The 18,902-nt window shown below is 39.5% G+C and overlaps 1 protein-coding gene across 1 annotated transcript in view; it reads left to right on the top strand.

The window, feature by feature from the left end:
* LOC109037433 (somatostatin receptor type 2) overlaps positions 1-18,902 on the top strand; it is a 259,262-nt gene that overhangs the window by 170,211 nt on the left and 70,149 nt on the right. Inside the window, exon 3 of the mRNA XM_019052097.2 lies at positions 3,993-4,043. The gene's annotated coding sequence lies outside the window, so the exon portion shown is untranslated. The remainder of the gene's footprint in view (positions 1-3,992; positions 4,044-18,902) is intronic.

Here is an 18,902-nt window from a genome sequence, read left to right as displayed (position 1 = left end):
AAAAATGGAAACTTACAGGACCAAAGAAGAATAAAACGTGCACTAAATGAGATTTGAGGAAATCTTTAATTGAATTAGCTGCAACGGGAAAGAACTGCATCTTCAGAGAGCTTACGAAGAAGATCTGGGATGAAGCACCATTCAAAATAATCTCTGTTAATCTCGCGTAGTTTATTATACAAAATGGAAAGTTTTATAATCAACTTTTGCAGTGAAATTGTTTCTGAATATGTAAAATTAGAAAAATAAAGGGATGATCTTATCCCTTTTGCACTGAATAACTATCAATGAAAAGAGTTCAAAGTTCGGTTATTCAGAATGAAAACAGCTCTTTTCGTCGTAACTATAAATGAAACATCTTGAGAGTAATGTGCGGTTGCTTTGCAATTAAGAAAGGTTCAAATTGAGTTTTTACATCCGTCCGGATCTTTACCAAAGATTTCACGTTATAATGCTACAATTAATACAAACGAAAAAAGCACGACCTTGCGGTCCTCAAGTATGCATATTTTTCAAAATTTTCTCTCGAACTTCAAATATAGGATGAAAAGATAAATTAATTTAAGAGAAAATATTACGAAATTTTAATCATTTGCTAGTACTAGCATTTCTAACACGTATTGCAACGATAAAAGGTTGTAGATTCAAAAGTGGCAACACTTAATTGAAGCCTTTGAACTTTGAAGAGCGGAAAAATGTTTACAATCTCTTAGGAAATTGAGATCTTGATGGTTTCTGAATTACTTGCTCTTAAAGGTAAATTCACAAAAATTAACCTGAGACTCTGACCAGCTCGGTATATACTCGGTGAACAACCATCATTCGACTAATTTCAGCCCCACAATAAGGACTTGAGTGCAGAGAGTGCAGAGAGCCTCTGAAAATCTCTCACAAAAACTATTCGTCAAATGTATTGACGAAACCGTTTCCCTGGTGGAGTTAACGAAAAATGGATGATCTCACTTCGTGTATGCGCCCCATTGAGCTCACCTGTGTGTCGAAGGGAGGGGGTAGGTTTTTAATGAAGGCGCCCAACGTAAAACCGTTAGCGTGTTCAAGCATAACGATATGTGGGACGGGATGATACTTCGGCACAGTGCGTTTGAAAAATTTCTTGGCTTGCAATGCCAATGAATTAACGCGACTTGTCGCAAAAATGAGAATTTGAATATAATCTTTTGCACTACGAAAGTGAAAATACAGAACGAGGAGAAATCAGATCCACAATGTCCTATACATGATAGATCGGGTAATTCCTCAACGCTTGGAATTTATTCATAGGATGATATTCTATGGTGGACTGATTTACCGGCTGCGCGCAGTGGATCGTGTCAATAGGAGAGGTCGGACAAAATTTGGAAACTTTAAAAAGTGTATAGGTCCGTTTATACAAAATGTTGAGGTTCTAAAAATAGTTCTATTGGTTTCCTCGTGAAATTTTCTTCTGGAGGCACCCCTTAAAATTGAAAATGTGACGAATTAAACATCGATATTTGCAGTTTTTGTCATGAATTTGATATCTGACCTCTCTGATTGACTCGATCCAATGTGCTATACGTCACTCGTTGAATATTGCCGTTCGACAATGCTATCTAAACAGACACATAGCTCTGTCTTCTTCATGCCAGGGTGGTGAAATACATCAAAAGTGTTTCTTTCTATAAAAAAATTTACGTGCGCCCTGTGAAACATTATAATTGATTTTTGATTTTTTAATAACAACATCGAAAAAAACCAACGCATTTAATTTCACCTAGACTTCAGAATGTTCTACTGTCGTGGTTGAAACTATTGCAAATCAAATGTAGTATCAGTTCATATGAGTTCATCGTAAGTCACCGCTCGTGTTTTTCTCCTTTAAAAGGAGTCCAACTAAAAGTTTCGATTAAAGTTGTATTTGAATTTTCTTCACTCATCCTGAAAAAAATCGTGCAAAATTACAGAGAAGTATATTGATTTGTTTTTCGTGGGGTAAAATGAAGCATAATCGGAGCTTTTCAAACGTGAGAAAGCAAAGAAAGCAAGTGAGAAATGCATTGTTCAAATTCCGCCATCGATAAACCTTTGCACAAATTTTAATTCAATATAGTGATAAGTCTCGAATTCTTGCCAGGTTGAAATTACTACTTGCGTAGTACTGAATCGTGACGGCACGGAAAAGATTTAATTGCTGATTTGACAATTGAATCGCTAAGAAAAAGTGACTGCAATATTTAAACGTATTGATTTCACAACAAAAAAATGCTACTGCAACCACTATTGTAAGCTAATTTAAACACGGAGGTAGTTAAAGTAGCATTTTCTTGTTGTAAAATCTACATTGAAACATACTTTTTTTTAGCAATTCAATTGTTAAATCAACAATATAATTTTTCCGTCAGGCAGAGGTGTGGCTAAAACGCCAAGATTGACATTTTTGTCATCTCACGGGAATTGATTCTACTACCATAAGAAAAATTGTGAAATACATACATATAAGTCGCTTTACACCACCCTCTCGCGCTCTGCGACTCCTAACCTCCACTGCTCTCTTTCAAACCATAAATCTTGGGGCATTGAGCATGAACACCTTAACATTTCCGCTTCAATCCCCTCCCCCCCAACCTTTCATTGGGCGCCCGCCTCTGCGTCTTATCCCAGGAGGAACCCAATCAAGGACCTTCTTCGGCAACCTGTCTCCTGCCTTTAAAATAGTGAAATATCTGTTTAAAAAAATCTCATACGGAATTTCTTATATGAGTCTTATCAGTTCTTCAACACGTGTATCTAATGCGCGGCGCACTGTAAGAGTGGGAGTTTTTGGATCACACTGTGCTCACAACTTTTCCACTCGGTCGAAATAACGAGGCACTGCTGGCGGACTGGCGCGCCGCCGGCTCAAAACTCGTTTTAATTGAATCAAACCTCCGGGAGTGAATTTTAACGACAGGGTATCCTTTTGTCCCCCCCCCCCCCCCAAGTTTTCCCGCAATCACCACGAGAGCCTCGGTGTTTTGGAGGATCGTTAGTGAATGTGTCTATCAATCGCGGCTTATTTGAAGAACAGCGTTAACACCAAAAGGAATCTCTCACCGCCAAAGCTTTTCCCCAAATTAGTTTTGCATGTGTGCAGCTTCTACATACATCTCCTCTCTCAACTACCTACACTCTCAAAAACTTTTGACTCTAGGTTGGACCATGCTGGTATGTGTTTCGGAGCAAAGGAACGTTTTCGACAGGAAATGTTGTCTCACTTATTATTAAAGCGTTAAAGAATGCACAATTATGTGTAAAATATCGACGGTGAAAATCCCAAACCACGTATCTCCTTTGCCGTGTTTAAAAATCTCGGCTCCCATTTTATTTTTTTGAAGGAAACCAAATAAACATGATTCCTGGAGATTTTTTTCAGGATTTATTTCGCACAGAGAAGAAAAATCATGGGAGGTTTTAAGAATTAACGTTAAGTAGTTTTCCATTTAAAAAATAAAGTATGACAGAAAGTCTGCAACATCGCGAACCGATTAGAATGGTATCTTAGAGTATTTTCATTGACCCACTTTAAACGGAACAAAAATCGTTATTATCTCGCTGAAAACTTGGAGTAAATCTCTAATAAGAATATTTTGACGGAGATATTCACAAAAATTCACTGAAAAGTCGTGCAGTACAGAGTCTTGCAGGAATGAGCACTTGGATGCATGTTTACGCAATAAAAAAGGGGAAAGAATCTGCATAATAAAAGTCTTATCTAAACCACTTCCTCCGGGTAAACGCATTTATTTTCAGATTTAAAAAAAGACAAACATTCTTCTCTTCTTTTAACTATAAAATTGACTTCGCTCGCTGTGACCCTGCTTTCATTTAGCCGATAGTGACTCAACATATCCCCCTGATTGTTGGTTTTTTTTTAAAAAAAAAAAAAAAAAATATTTCCACGATATACTTTTTAATAACATTGATTCAGTTATGCTAAGAATGTATAACTGATTACTTCCATTTTTGTTTTGCAGGATTTGAAGATTCCGCGGAAGATTCAATCGGAGAGAAGCTAATTATATGACGTAAGTACTGCTTTATTATTAGTTTCCACGGCCCCAATTTTAACACAATGTAAGTGTCTCAACTATTTGAATCGGAATTTTCATTCTCCAAACACTGAAAAAAAATTCTCGGCGTTTTTACCACGGTCCGTTGGTACCTTTACCAACTCACTTTTTTTTACCAATTATTGGTAATTTTATCAAGACAGACTGGTAAGCTTACCTAAAAACCGGTATATTTACCGTTTTTTCAGGTAGGAATACCACTTTTATTGGTTATCAATTCCCGGTAACTTTGCCATTTCATCTCGGTAATTCTACCACAGTCGATAAAAAATATTGGCGTATTTACCAAGGTCCAATAAAATTACCGAGATTTCTCGGTAAAATTACGGATTCCGTAAATGGTAATTTTACCGAGAAGAAACTGGGATCAAATAGAACCCTGAATTCTTGATAATTTCACCCTTTTCTCAGTAAATACACCGAGATTTTTTTTTCGGTGAAGAATCACGAAACGATTCTAACGTAGTCGACATTAGGCCGGGGTAAAAATAATCAAGGAATGCGAGAGGACGGATTTCGAGGCAACAATTTTATCGCGGCGAGGCAGTGCTAGAGCGGAAAAGCCGCGAACATTAGCCCCCCGCGGCCCCCCTCAACCTCCTATCAGAGCGCGAGCTGCAGGGGGCACAGAGACACTTGTCTTCAATCTGATGAATTATTGTCGAGTACGTGATGATACTCAAATTGAATCCGAGCTCACATCCTGCAGCGTGGAGTGTGGGAGGGGGGGGGGGGGTGCTTGATTGGATAGGTAAAGTTGCCGCTCACTCATTATGAGACGCCTATTAAAACGTGTTCATTTTGCCGCGATTAAAATAATAGGCTGAGCCGCAGGGATCCCCGCTAAGCAGCGTGCTCGTAATGTCAAAGCATACGTGCCTTTTCACCTGCTGTATAGTCCCCAGTCCCTGCTTACAGTGGGATTTGGCTAATTCAGGTAACTTGACGTTTTTCATCAAGCCTCCCCCGAAAAGCGTTTCTTGAGTAAAATTTACTGACGGTTTTGTTTTTGCTTCTTGTGGGTTTCTTGTGAGATTTGACACGGTTGAAGAATTACTTGCGTCGATGAACTAAAATCAAAGCAAATTGGCCACGCAGTCCAAAGAAAAGTTAACTCAGGAAATCCTTAATGAGTCTTCTACACGCAAGAGTAGACCAGTAGTCCAGTCCGGAGTCCAGCGGGCCGATTATTGAAATTGATAGACAAAGCTATAGACAAAGAAGACAAAAGAGATATGGAGGGATCCTATCGGTGGAGGCAGATGGTTGCAAAGGACAAAGGAGGTAGGTAATAGACTAGATAACCAGCGAACCGCGAGGAACCCGATAGTTAGTCCATCATTTTCTCCCTTAGTCTATAAGAACCACACATTTCAACCAACACGATTGCTCCATACTTCCCATGTCTTCCTTGTCTATCGCTTTGTCTATCAATTTCAATAATCGGCCCGCAGTAGTGTGGATAGACTTGTTATGGGTTAAATGACACAAAAATCATATTGGTTACATTAATCAAGTCTGAAATCCACTCCTTAAAGCGCAATTTTCGTAGTTTGGAGCACGCTTTTTCAAAATTTTCGCGCGTAGAGGCAGTTTTACAGTCACCGAAAACCATAGGTTTGTCGATCGATTCACGAATTTGTCGATCGATTCACGAATTTATCGATCGATTTACGAATCTGTCGATTGATTCACGGTTGTCGATTGAACCGCGTCGATCGGATCACATTTTTGTTTTGCGATCGATTCATGTCGATAGAATCGACACGGTTTTCTTTTAATTAACTGTCGATCGCTTCACATTTTTGTTTTTCGATCGATTCATGTCGATCGAATCGATAACGGTTATTTAAAACATTTGTCGATCGATTCGATATCGATCGAATCACGGCTATCGACTCAAAGGCAACACATGAGGACTCAACGCTCCGTGAGTCGCGGTCGGGACAATATAAAACGCCTTCAAATGCGCATGATACTGAGCAACACACCGAAGTTCAAATAGTTGTATTCTTAGGTTGGAACCTAACTCAACGCATAGTTGCTCTACCAAATAAGGCCTGTCTACCTGTTAACTGATGTATTTCAAGTTACCTCGCATATTTAATACCCATTATTGCTTTGACAAAAATTTAAATCTGAATAATTGATTTATAAAGAAACCATTATCATCATTAATGCATGTGGCCAACGAATGAGTTTCATTTGAGGGAAACCTGTTCACAATCCTATTTAAATTGAACCTCACAGTGTTTCAGTGAGGAAGTTTTGATACATAATTTAAAATTCAGGTATAAAGCAAAAGTTAATAATGATTTTGATAGCTGCAAGTTCTCTTGGACTCAAAATTTTGAGTTTAAAGAATGAAGAAAAACGATTTAATCGTTAGACACGATAAAAAATCGCGGGACACTCTTAAAATAAAGATGAGTTAAATCACGCTCGGTAACATTAAAATACGATGCTTTTTCATTCACGTCTCGAATTTTTCAATTGCATATTCCATTATTTAATTGTTTGTTCCGTAATAAAAACACAAATGCAACGCGAGTAGTGTGTTGTGTTCATTCTTCACCAAGTTCAACTTGGGCATCAAACATGAATGTTAATTCTAGTGCCAATACTGGATGGTGCAATTACAGGAGTTGACGTATGACTGCAACCATTAATTGTTAACACTTTTTGTTCCACAAGAGGCAGACTTGTGGTTACATATTAGTCTGTTTCAAAAATAAACCAACGTCCATCATGAACCTTCGGGACACCTTCGCTCCTTGCTGCTCTTCAATGTTCACCAGAAAACTATCCAGATGTATGTAAAACAGGTAGAACCACATGTTAAAGGTTAAGTGGATGAATAAGTGAGGAATGTAAGAGGAAGAGCTCTTAACCGTTCTTTTCAATGAAGCTTAATGCCCGTTCGCAAGCTACGTGATGAATGGACAAAAATATTGAGAATGCCAAATGATGTGGAAACAATAATAGTGCGCCACTTTTTATGCGTCGAACCACAGGTTGTGAAGCGTCTTGGAATCCCTTCAAAACCTTTTGTCCCGGAAAATACACCCTTTTCGGCTTTAATCGCTAAGCTGCATTTAATAGCACTCCTTAAGATTTGAGTCTAGATGGAGGCAAAAACTGCAATCGTTTGGAGAAATTATTAGCTAGACTTTTAGTGCAGATATCTGGAGGGTTGATTTCATATAGAAAAGAGTGTAACGTCCTTCGTTATATTTTAAAAAACGAAACAATATAATTGCATTTTGCATACTTGTTCATCCTCCTAAATATCACAGGTAGAACTTGCGTTTGTCATTGATCTTCTGGATCTGTAAAATTGATAAAATTAATTTAATAGCATAGTTTGTTGATAAATGTTGGTATTGAACAAGGTGGAGAAATGGTGCTGGGTACACACAATTTCTCGGGGAAATCATTTAATATTGTTTTTGACTCTAATTATAATTTTTAGAACTTTTGGTTTTGATTTCCCCGCGAAATGTGTGGACCCAGTACCATTTCTCCACCTTGTTACATACAGTATTCGGGCCACTTCTTAGTATATTTTGTCTTATTTGTCGTTATTGATTAATATTGTTTTATATCAGTAACATTCAAGACTAAACTCTGTGATTTCAACCGGTACAAGCTGACATTTTCAATTCAACTTTGATAACTGTCGACTGATTCTTTATACTTGGAGGAAGATACATTTTGAAGGGTTCAACATTGTCCATATCCTCCAATAAAATTTTGTTTTCTGACCGAAAAGACATTCAACCGGCGAAGCGCGCCAAAATCTTTGGAAAGAAAACAAAAAATTCAACTTCATAGATGTCATAATGCATGTGGTGCGGGAGGATGAAAGAGGAGAATGTGCTTCTGACGTTAGTCATTTTGCAATATATCCGGCTGTTCCGTATCAGATTGATGACTTCCTCGTGAAGAGCGAACTGATAGTTTATTCTTAGGAGTTGAGCAACTTCACGGACAGTCAGGAAAAGGAGGAGCTGAGAAGGAAACAAAACGTACTTTACAATACGCGCTCAACTTCCGAGCGGAATGCGAAACTTCCCGGGCCATAAGCTGAAATTTGGCTCCAAAGTTATCTCCATTCGTGATTTGAGAAATGCCGGATTTTTGGTGGTGAGGCGATTAGACTGCGCCGGGGGGGGGGGGGGGTGGGGGGGCTTGGTATGACGAAGAGAGGGGAGAAGGGGTTAAAGAATGGCGAGAGGGAGAAAATGCATACTCTCTATTGTTACCCGGGTGCCACATTTGATTAGGTAATCCCGTGAAGTCCTGTCTCCTGTTCATCGATGTAGTATCGCTGATTATGACAGCGGATGGAAGTAAAATAAGCTTCATTAAAAAAATTCACATCGTAATTTTAATTCTCCATGTTAATACATTATTTTTGCGTGCTGGATTCAGAGGAATTCTTGATATTTTCCAAAACATGATAATTGATGAGGAACAAGACTCAGCCGATGTAAGGTAATGAGCAGGCAACGAGGCCTTCATGTGTATGGGACGTATTGCAGTCATCACGTAGGAATACAAATACTGAATTACGTCCGGAGGAGGTGATAGGGAGGGGTGATTTACACATAATTTATTCACAATTTTTTCTACAGCTATTCAGATGCTATTACAAATACTATTTCAGTTTACTTGTATTTAGTAAAAATTTCTATAAAAGCGCTTTTTTTTAATCCATTTTCATCATATTATCAAACTCTTCCAATACAAGTACATAATTTCGGACGTGGCGCGGTTTTGCATTAATTTTTTTTTTTTCTTATTGTTTGAATTTTTGTTACCTTCTCAACGAGAAATATAAACAATTATTTTACACTATGAGGTAGTAATACAGAATGCCGCGACACTTTAGAGGCACTTTCTCTTAACTTACTGTCAATGATGATGGGTAGATGTGATGATTATGTGCTTGATGATGGGAAATGTGTGGGTGGAAAGGGATGAGTGAGCTGCATTAATTTTAAGCAAAGAACCAACACGAGTCCAAGAATAAAATTGAGGGATGAGCCGTTTTGAACGCATGGATTGAGCTTTTCTGTAGAAGCACCCACTCAAGTATTTTAATCAAAAAATTTTATATAATGGTTTATCGATTAATAGATTTCCGTTAAAAATTGTTTGTGTGGTCCGACTTCCTTCACTTTTACGTACCGTGAGGATATATAATAATTTTATAGATAAAGAGCACTTGCCCGCGCTACGTTGACACTAAAAGGTGGTGTTAGAAGTGAATTCTTGGCAAGCTGGCATCAGGGTGGCTCAGTTAGAAGTGGAAAGAAAGGGTGGGAATGCCACCAGAGGCGGCTAGAGTGGCCACAGAGCAAACTATGATCTCTATTCCTCTATCTGTAAACAGTTGTTTGTTCCAGTTCGGAAATTGATTGTATTAATGCAACTTGGAATGAGCAAGTTGGGTACAGTGCAAGGCAGAGGAGTAGAGGGATGCGCCTCGAGGAATGCCCTTCAGCTCTATCCTCTATCCATTCGTTTGTCATTATTCCAGTGCCTCGTCGACCGCGACAAGACCCGAAATATCCATAATCGCAATAGTCGAGGGTGGGTTTAGATTCTCAAGCAAAGTCATTGACAGCATATCGACGATGTAACTCCCAAACTACGTATCTCGTTTGAGGCATAGGTGGTTCTAGACCTCTGTACTTTGGGGTGCTAAGAGAATTAGAACCATCTTGTTGGCGCGCAAGTGGGGGTTCTGAGGGCGCCGGAGGCAGTGGGGGCACCCCCTCCTCCCTAAATGGCCTGGTTACACGCTTTCCGTCAAATTCCGATCAAAATGATGACCAAGATGGCGGTCGAGAGTTATCTAGATTGATGAGTAAAATTAATTAAAACAGCGTGTTGATTGAAATAAGCACGGTTGTGTGGAAATCAGATGAAGGATGAGCCCCACAGCTCCATCATCTACCATCAAATTTTTGCAGGCCGCAGAAATTTGATGGTAGATGGTGCGCACCAGTCACCATTTGATCGGAAATTGATGGAAATTTGAGCGTGTAACCAGCACATTAATAAGACTATGGGGTCCGGAGGACCTCTTCCGGAAAATTTTGGAAATTGAATCTCTCACGGACGCTCTTTTGACATATTTTCAACTTGAATATCGTAGTATTGAGGAGACAAACTTCACGGTTTACATCGAGGTATTCTATGTTTCTTCCCCTATTATTCAAATTTTTAGAACATTAAAAATTAGGAAATGAACCGAAAATGTTTTAAAGTCAATTGCTCGTGTAACATAGAAATGTCTTACAAAAAGTAGACAAATAAACAGTTAACAATTTAATTTGATCAAATTTCTTTTTGAAAATGTTGCACTTTTGGTGTCACAATTAATTCGGCTTGTCGGTTCACGCGAACCCCCGTGAATCCACGTGGAACCGCCTATGGTTTGCGGTGTTTAAATAGCTCTGTCCCATTTTATTTTCTTCGAGGAGAAAAAATGCACATTTTTCTTTGAGGTTTTTCCGAGTTTGCCTGGCACAGAGAAGGAAAATCACGGAAGTTTTTAAGAATGGACGCTCAGTAATTCTACATTACAAAAATGAAGAATGAAAGGAAGTCTGCAACGTCGCAAACCAAGATATGTAGTTTGTTAGTTTCATCATCGATAGGTATACCAATGCTTTTCTTCAGGCTTTCCTAGAGCTGGGGGCTTTTTCAGTATATTAAGAGATCGGTATTAACTCTTGCGAAATTTTCACAAAAGTCCTGAACAATTTATTTAAAGAACAGAGACCTGATTTTTGAGTTCTTGAATGACCTTAAGTGGAACAATAAAATGCTGCCGTGCTCAGGAAAAACGTCGTATGAGCCTCCAGGCGTTGCCAAATTTAATCTGGTAAATCGCTGATTCTCAGGAAAATTTGTGAATTTTTTTCTCCCAAAATCTTTGATAATTTTGTTCGTAATTTGATCTAAAGTGTCTGAAAGTTTAAGGAAAAAATATTCACAACTTTCCTCCAAAATAAACATTTTATCGGGGAAAATTTGGCAACTCTCGAATGTTCATACGGCGTTTTTCCTCAGCACGGCAGTATGTCCGTCTGGCCATTTTCACCTCCCAAGGTAGAAATCTACGTTCGGATACAAGGGAAGACGTAAAACGGTACGTGTTTCTCATCTCAGGTAGCTGCGAGTCGCAGCGCGTTTTTGCAGTCCGAGTGGGGGGTTAGGATAGGGGGAGAATAATGATGTGAGAAATTCAAAAGTGTAATAACCGTTCTCGACGGCGCGGGGAGCTCTTAAAGTTTTCGAAAGGTTCATCGCTGCTGGCTGTTGCGTCGAAGAAATTATTTGGGCGGGTTGGAGCAGGTCATCAATCAGAGAAGAGCGGGGGGCCGGGATCAGCCCCACTGGATGGCGAGGAGGAGGGACGAAAAAAGTTGCCAACCGCAACGACCGGGTCCATGCACCGCTGACACCCCTCCCCTAACCCCCTCCTCCCCCTCCGCCCTTCAGGAGCCCGGAAGGAGGTAGCAAGATTGTTTTTAAACGCTTTAAAGGAGCGTTAATGTTCTCGTGAAACTGTTACAACGAGGGCTCCCGGATCAGGCCCACATAAATGAGTGATGTTGCCATGTCTGTTGATAATCACTTTTTTCTGACACCCCCGCGCTGAGTTGGAATGGGGTGTGTCAGAATTTGTGCTTATTACCATAAGCATACTTGAAAAAAAAAATATTATTTTTTTGGGGGGGGGGGGCGGAGGGCTCAGAGCTCATGTACCCCTCACCGAGGTCCACAATTATTGAGCTGCTACATCTACGATCAAAATAGTACAAAAATATGGCAAAATAATAGTACAAAATTATGGGGGGCTGTCAGCTTTTAGGTACGGGCACGCCCTCTGACCACGCTCATATGTATGTTTACTGGGAGTTAAACGTACCTTCGTGTATATTAAAAGATAACATTTGAATTTTCTTTGTGTCAAGAGTCCATCGTAAAAAATTAAACCATATTCATTGTGTAGCTCCCGACCTCAATTTATGAAAAGAGCCCTATGGACGATCGAATCATGATTTCAAATATTTGAGCGAGTGTGTGATTTTAAGAAATATTATGAATTCGTTTCATTTAAATATTTATAAATTAATTTCTCATAAAAAGTATTCATTTTAAATCATAATATATTATGCATAAATCATAATTATGCTTGTACTGAAATCCTAGTTTAACGATTTTATCTGAAAAACTGCTTACCTTACTCTCTCTGAATTATTTAAACATTAAAAACCTAACTCATCATAACCAAGTTCCTTCCAGTAATTTGATCCATTCCACAGCTTTCTATCCCTACCTATGGAAAAATCTATTAGTTACCTAAAATTCCTGCAGGATTTTGAGTTATTATGAAACTTACGCAGGTTAGGGTGCTATTTGCGGAAAACGATGTGATATAAATGGACGCATTTTTTTCAAACGGAACTATGTTCATTATGACGTGAGCCCTGTTATGCATGTATTCTCATGGGGCTTGGGGCTCATGTCTTAATGTACATATTTCCGTTTGACAGAAATGCGTCCAAATTAAACGTGTGTAGGATTCGTTTGCTGAAATTATGAATGATTCTCTAGATCCACGATATAACAAAATGAGGGACATGCCGAAAGTTCTAGGGGGAGCATTTTTAATCAATTTGCTGCGTTGTTTCATGATGAAAGCTTGTCCTTGTTTACGGCATCCACCTGCCAAATTTTTTGCAGTTTATACAACTTACATGTGAATAATTCCTTCCTAACTATCCGATTACATTTTCTGTAAGGCCCTTGAAAATCCTGAAACTACACACTAAAAAAGAAACTGAGCCGTGAGGAATGGTAGATACGTTGTGTTCTTGATTTTGTACACCTAGTTACCCACCATGTAGAGTGCTTAAATTCTTTCGGAGCATTCTGCCATTTATGTTTAAAATGTGAATATAATCTAAAGCCTTACAAGTGTCAAGTCTATAATGAAATTCAATAATAAAATATTTCGGTATACAATTGTGTTCCAAGTTAGCCTGAATTCAGCCCATTTTTTCAGATTACTAGCACAGCTTGGCAATCCAGCAAGGTGGCCGCTATTTATTAACGTTGTGGGGCGTTTCTTACAAAATCCAATTTTAATTAAGCCACAATTTCCTTTCGGAAAAGCGGAAGCTCCTTAGTTAAATCAACCTCCTGCCTCCCTCTCCTCTTCCTTTCATGGTCAATATGCTAGCGGAACTTCAAGTCTTGAACAATGAGCTAAGTCAACAGAAAAATTTTGAGTAAATGAGATTTGGATATTTTTCTAATTCACGTGGGCCGAAAAAAAATATTCATTTTATATTCAAGATGTAAAATAGTTCTCAACTTGACAGCTGACAGAGCAGAAAAATCAAGGCCATTTTCAAGAAGTTGCATTGACCAGTTTCCTGAAGGAAGAAAACTGGTCAGAGAAGAAATGGTCAAAAGTGGTCAAAGAAAGAATGACAGAATGTCTGCGCAACGTTGGAAACAGTGACACGTGGTTTCGCATTTTTGTCATCAATATTTTATTTTTGAAACGTGTCATGGAAATTGAAATTCCTCATCGCAAAATGGTGTCCAATAATTAAGTGTGTTGTGAGCAGCAATACATTTCCTAGTTTGACAAGAGCATGCATCATGTAGAACTTCATTGGTCTCTCTTCATCAGTCGTGCATGCTACCTTAGAGTCTTCGTATTAAGAGATACGACGAGGTCTTGGAGTCCTAGCATTTATTCACAACCATTTTGAAAGTACTAATTTTTTGTTTTTTCTCTTTTTTTTCTTTGCTATGTGACTTTTCCAAGAGCACACTGGGGTGGTTGCAATTTTTTGCAGTCTTACATGTTTACACGTATACGTGTATCCGTCTTATTTGGCAATAACATCAATCAACTCTAACCTATGATTGACGGAAACAACAACTGAAACAAATCATCTGATTCAATTTGCAATTTACATATAGTAGTCCTTTCAGGGCCGGATTTACCTACTTGCCGCCCATGGGCCGCCTGTATTTTGCCGCCCCCTTCTCATTCGTTTTAAAAAATCAAAAAAAACCATCAAGTGAACGTGCTGGAGGGGGAGGGGTGCATAAGACGCGTATACCTACTCGTGTTGGATACATTTTTTTGCGAAAGCCCTGTCGACACTACTAGCAAAATTTCATGGAACTTGACGCGAAATTTAAGTTCCGTAAACCTATCTCTGTGTGGACAAGATCCTCCATTTATACCAAAAACTTATGAAAGAACAAACATAAACGTGGTTTAATAATTTTAACTTCCGCCGCTGCGCTGCGCCGCGCCGCGCTGATCGCACTGTGTTTGGCGCAATGCGTGAAGTATTCCTGCAGTCTTGTAGGCGCCATGCGTTTCACGCCAACCGCTCCCAACTGCGTGACCGCACTGTGTTTGGCGCAATGTGTGAAGTATTCATGCAGTCTTGTAGGCGCTATCTCAAGACCTCGTCATCATTTCTCTCTGCGCTGAGCTCCAGGCAAACTTGCGTGTTTAGTTCCTCTCTAATTAAAGATGCTGTCTCTTGTATCACCGAGAAAACGACAAAATTAGAAATTACTGTACTCTCAGGAAAAAGACATTTTGTTTCCTTTTCTTTTTGATAATTTTTTTTTTTCTGAATCCGATTTTGTTTTATACCTACATTTAAAAAAATTGCAAAATTTGCCGCCCCCTGAATTTGCCGCCGTGGGCCGCGGCCCATGTGGCCACCCCCTTAATCCGGCCCTGGGTCCTTTTATATTTGCTTCGATAAGATTATTTTGTCCTAAAGCACATTCATTTTACGTTTTTTCAAGCCCCTCTTTTAAGCAGGAACGTCCCATCAAAATAACTCTCTCATAAAATGCAACCAATATTATTATAGATGTCCAGCTCTGCAAAAAAAATAGGAGGAATGGGTGCAATTTAAAAATCTTCCTCTAGTACGCGTCGTCGAAACTCGAGAGAAATTATACGACAACAAATGCATCGTTCCGACCGCCGCGCGGTATTTCACTTAACATTCGTATGAGAGGAATCTCAATAAGCAAGTTCCAGAAAATATTATGTCGTGCCCGCGCGAACCGATGACCTGGTCTGTGAAAAAATAAGGAGGCGAAACCCCCACGACTCCTCGTTGCGAAGTCAAGAGCTGAGCTGATACATGGTGGCGAAGCATTTCGACAAGAGCCATTACAGCCAATGCATCATTTCTGCTATCACCATATTTCAGCTGCACTAAATTTTATTTCCTTTCACCGGGTCCTGGATAGCCGGGCCGCGTGGGGCGAGGGGGGCGGCCTGTCTGAGGGGCAAATGCGTGAATGCACCGCTGCCTTGCCAGTTCGCTCGCCCATTATCCTTTTGAATTGATTTTTGGTCGGGATGTTGACTGAATGTGTAACGCTGGCGCATATATCATTTTATTCACTCCTTTTGTCGTCCTCGACCGCGATCGTCCTACTGTCATCCGCTCGATGATGCCGGCGTTTTCATATTATAATTTTGTTTTCAGGGAAATCCCTTAGACATACCAGCGAATTGGTGGCGATGACATGTCATGCTTCGGCGCCTCCAATACCTCGTGTGCTGAGGCAATACAATGAGGCACCGGACGGGGCAGGAACTAAACTATGTTACTTCGTTACATGTTTACTTTACAAAATTCCCAGTTGAAAATTATTTATATACTTACAACGGGGATCACCCTTTAGAGGGATAAAATCATTTACAAGTACCGTTTGCTAAATGGAAATCATATAAAAATAACTTTATTTGTATAAAATGTGTTCCATTCCACCGGTGTCATGTTTACATGTCAATATCTTCCTTAAAAATTCTTAAACTTTCCGTGGCTTGATCATTTTTATGGCCTGGTTACACGATCAAATTCCCGTCAAATTCCGATCAAAATGATGACCGAGATGGCGGTCGAGAGTTATCTAGATTTATGAGTAAAATTAATTAAAACAGCCTGTAAATTGAAATAAGCATGAAATAAGCACGTTTGTGTGGAAATCAGATGAAGGATGAGCCCCACAGCTCCATTTTTGCAGGCCGCAGAAATTTAATGGTAAATGGTGCGCACCAGTCACCACTTGATCGGAATTTGACGGAAATTTGATCGTGTAACCAGGCCATTACGCATGACCTGATTGAAGAAACATATCACGTGATTTGATTCATACCTTTTTCTCAGTGGCCTCGGATCAAAATGGCGAGGCAAAGCATTCGATTAGAAAACAATCATTATTCGAATCGCAAAATATACGTATCTTTGGAGATGAAGTAATTTTGAAGCGTTGATCATAGAATTTAGGAGGCTTTTCATTCATGCCAAGAGGCGGTTAAATCATTAACACTCAGTCAATGTGTAATCAGAGTGGTTGAGAAATTGCGGTCGAAATAAATTAGGTATGGCGAGGCTTAATGTATACCTAGTGATGTTTTCTTCGGAGGCTCAACTGCCTAATTTTTGCGATGAAATATATAAGTTCGCCTTTTTTATTAGATTCGTTAGACCCTCGCATCCGCAACTCAAAGTTCAGTAAAGTTTCTTTTTCAAGCCCGCTTTTTACTCTCATCAAATCATTGCAGCAAAGTCTCCCTCACAGGAGAGAAGTCAGATAGAAACAATCTTCTCTCTACCTTCTTTTCCTCATTTCCATTTTTTTCGCGTTCAGCCGGGTGCAAGCATTCCCTTTTTTATGGCGCCCATTTAAAGCGAGCGGCGTCGATTAGGAGCGCGGAAAGACAAAGTCGTCAGGATAACTAATCCGGTTAGGACAGTATAACAAAGTCGAGACAAATATAGCAATCCGGCCGGAGGGAATATCTTAATTTCTAAAGGTGCATCCCTGCATCGCGCAAACTCTGGCATCTGGTAATTGCCCCGGGATTCCTTATCTAGGATTGCGCGATCTTCTGCTCGCTCATTAGGTTTTTAACAGCGCTGCCATGGTCTATCTATCGGACTCCTTCGAGTTTGCCATTGGTCCACACTGACTTGGGTGAAACCTGGAGTGCACTTTACTCCGGATCTTATGTTGTCCTCAAAAAACCGGAGTTGCATGAATATGGAACAAATCGACGGTGTAAGTCGGCAACCATATAACTCGAAGTTTACGACGTCGCAGACTTCCCGTCATACTTTACTTTTTAAACAGAAAACTACTCGACGGCAATTCTTTAAAATTGCCGTGCTTTTTCTTCTCTGTGCGAAATTTCTACAAAAACTTCAAGGAATGATGTCAATTTGTTTTCCTTCAAAAAAATAACATAGAGGCGGAGATTTTCAGACACCGCAAACGAGTTATGTGATTGCCGACTTACACCGTCGAAATGCTACGGAGAAAGCCTGGAGATGCTATACTTTTCACAGTCATATCGTTTGAGTACATTTTGCTATTAGAAATTAAAATTTCTTGCTCAATTTGAAAACAATGTATGTACCATCAGTTTAGGAGGACCCATGTCCATGCAATATCATTACACACAAACTTTCCTTAAATATATTTAATTAATTATCAGTTATTTTGGCAATGTTTTAATCCATACTCTATCATTCTGCAATACATTTGAAAGTTCCGAGCAATTCATTATGCAATTGGTATGAGTCTCTATTTCGTTTTCTTTTTGAATTTAATACGACTTTTTCAGTAGTTGAATTTTTTTCTCTGATTTCAACGCGTTTCGCTTGTTAAATAAACTCCTGTAGTTTTGTGAATATGTTGATAAAATTATTGCATTTGGATAAAATAGGTTGAGGAAGTTCTAGTCTGACGTTGTTGTTCCATGTCTCCATGCAAAGATAGGGAGCAAATACATTAGCAGGGTTGCCGTGTTTTCAGTTTTATAGTCCTCGAATAAAGTGGCAGCCCTGTCAGAGTATTTTCTCCCTGGTAAAAATTGGCGATAGGAGCTGCGTTTCAAAATACCATAGGAATTCTTAAAGCCAGCTATAGAAGGCAATAGAAAATCATATAGCTGACTGTAGAAAGCGGAGCGAATCATATAGCCGGGCTATACGAAGCGATAAAAAAGTATACAGCCGGGCTATAGTTCCTATCGCCGGGCTTTACTTTTTATCGCCATCGGCTATAAAATAAAAGGCTATAAGAAATTTAGTAGAAATTCGTGTGCTATGGAAATCATTAAGTTTGATACGGAACCACCATAATATTTACAAAACACACATATTTTCCTTTAATACATCTTTTTTCCCCATCAATTAAAATGAGAATAATTCATGCAGGATGTGCAAAAATTTCAAAATCATGAGTTGAAAAACGTTGACTCCGCGAGATTATTTATTGGAGCCTAACACAGAGCGGAGCGGCGCCCGCAACGGCGTGCTGTCAGCGATAAGCGCGCACTAGCGCCTACAAACCTAACAGGGATACTTCACGCATTCCGCAATGCGTGAAGTATCCCTGTTATGTTTGTAGGCGCTAATGCGCTTTTCGCGCTGGCTGCCCGCCCGCCACGCCGCAGCTTGCCACGGCGCTTGAAGCAACTTTTTCACACCAGAGGTATTGCACAGTATCATACGAAATTGAAGGCGCTCCAACATATTAGGAATGGCAGGCATCCTTCAAACGTACGAAGCTTTCCGCTCAAAATAAATCAAGATACTACAGCCAAAAAACAGAGTGGTAGTCCAAAAACTCACTAAGTCCTAGCATCCGTAATTAGTAACATTTAGCATACACTTTATCGCCTGGCTGTGGCTTAATCGTCATCGGCTATAAAAAGCTTTA

This window comes from Bemisia tabaci, chromosome 5 (genome assembly GCF_918797505.1).
Source record: "Bemisia tabaci chromosome 5, PGI_BMITA_v3".
In the NCBI taxonomy this organism is placed as follows: domain Eukaryota; kingdom Metazoa; phylum Arthropoda; class Insecta; order Hemiptera; family Aleyrodidae; genus Bemisia; species Bemisia tabaci.
The sequence above is the reverse complement of the archived record's forward strand: the minus strand, read 5'-3'. Positions and strand labels throughout refer to the sequence as shown.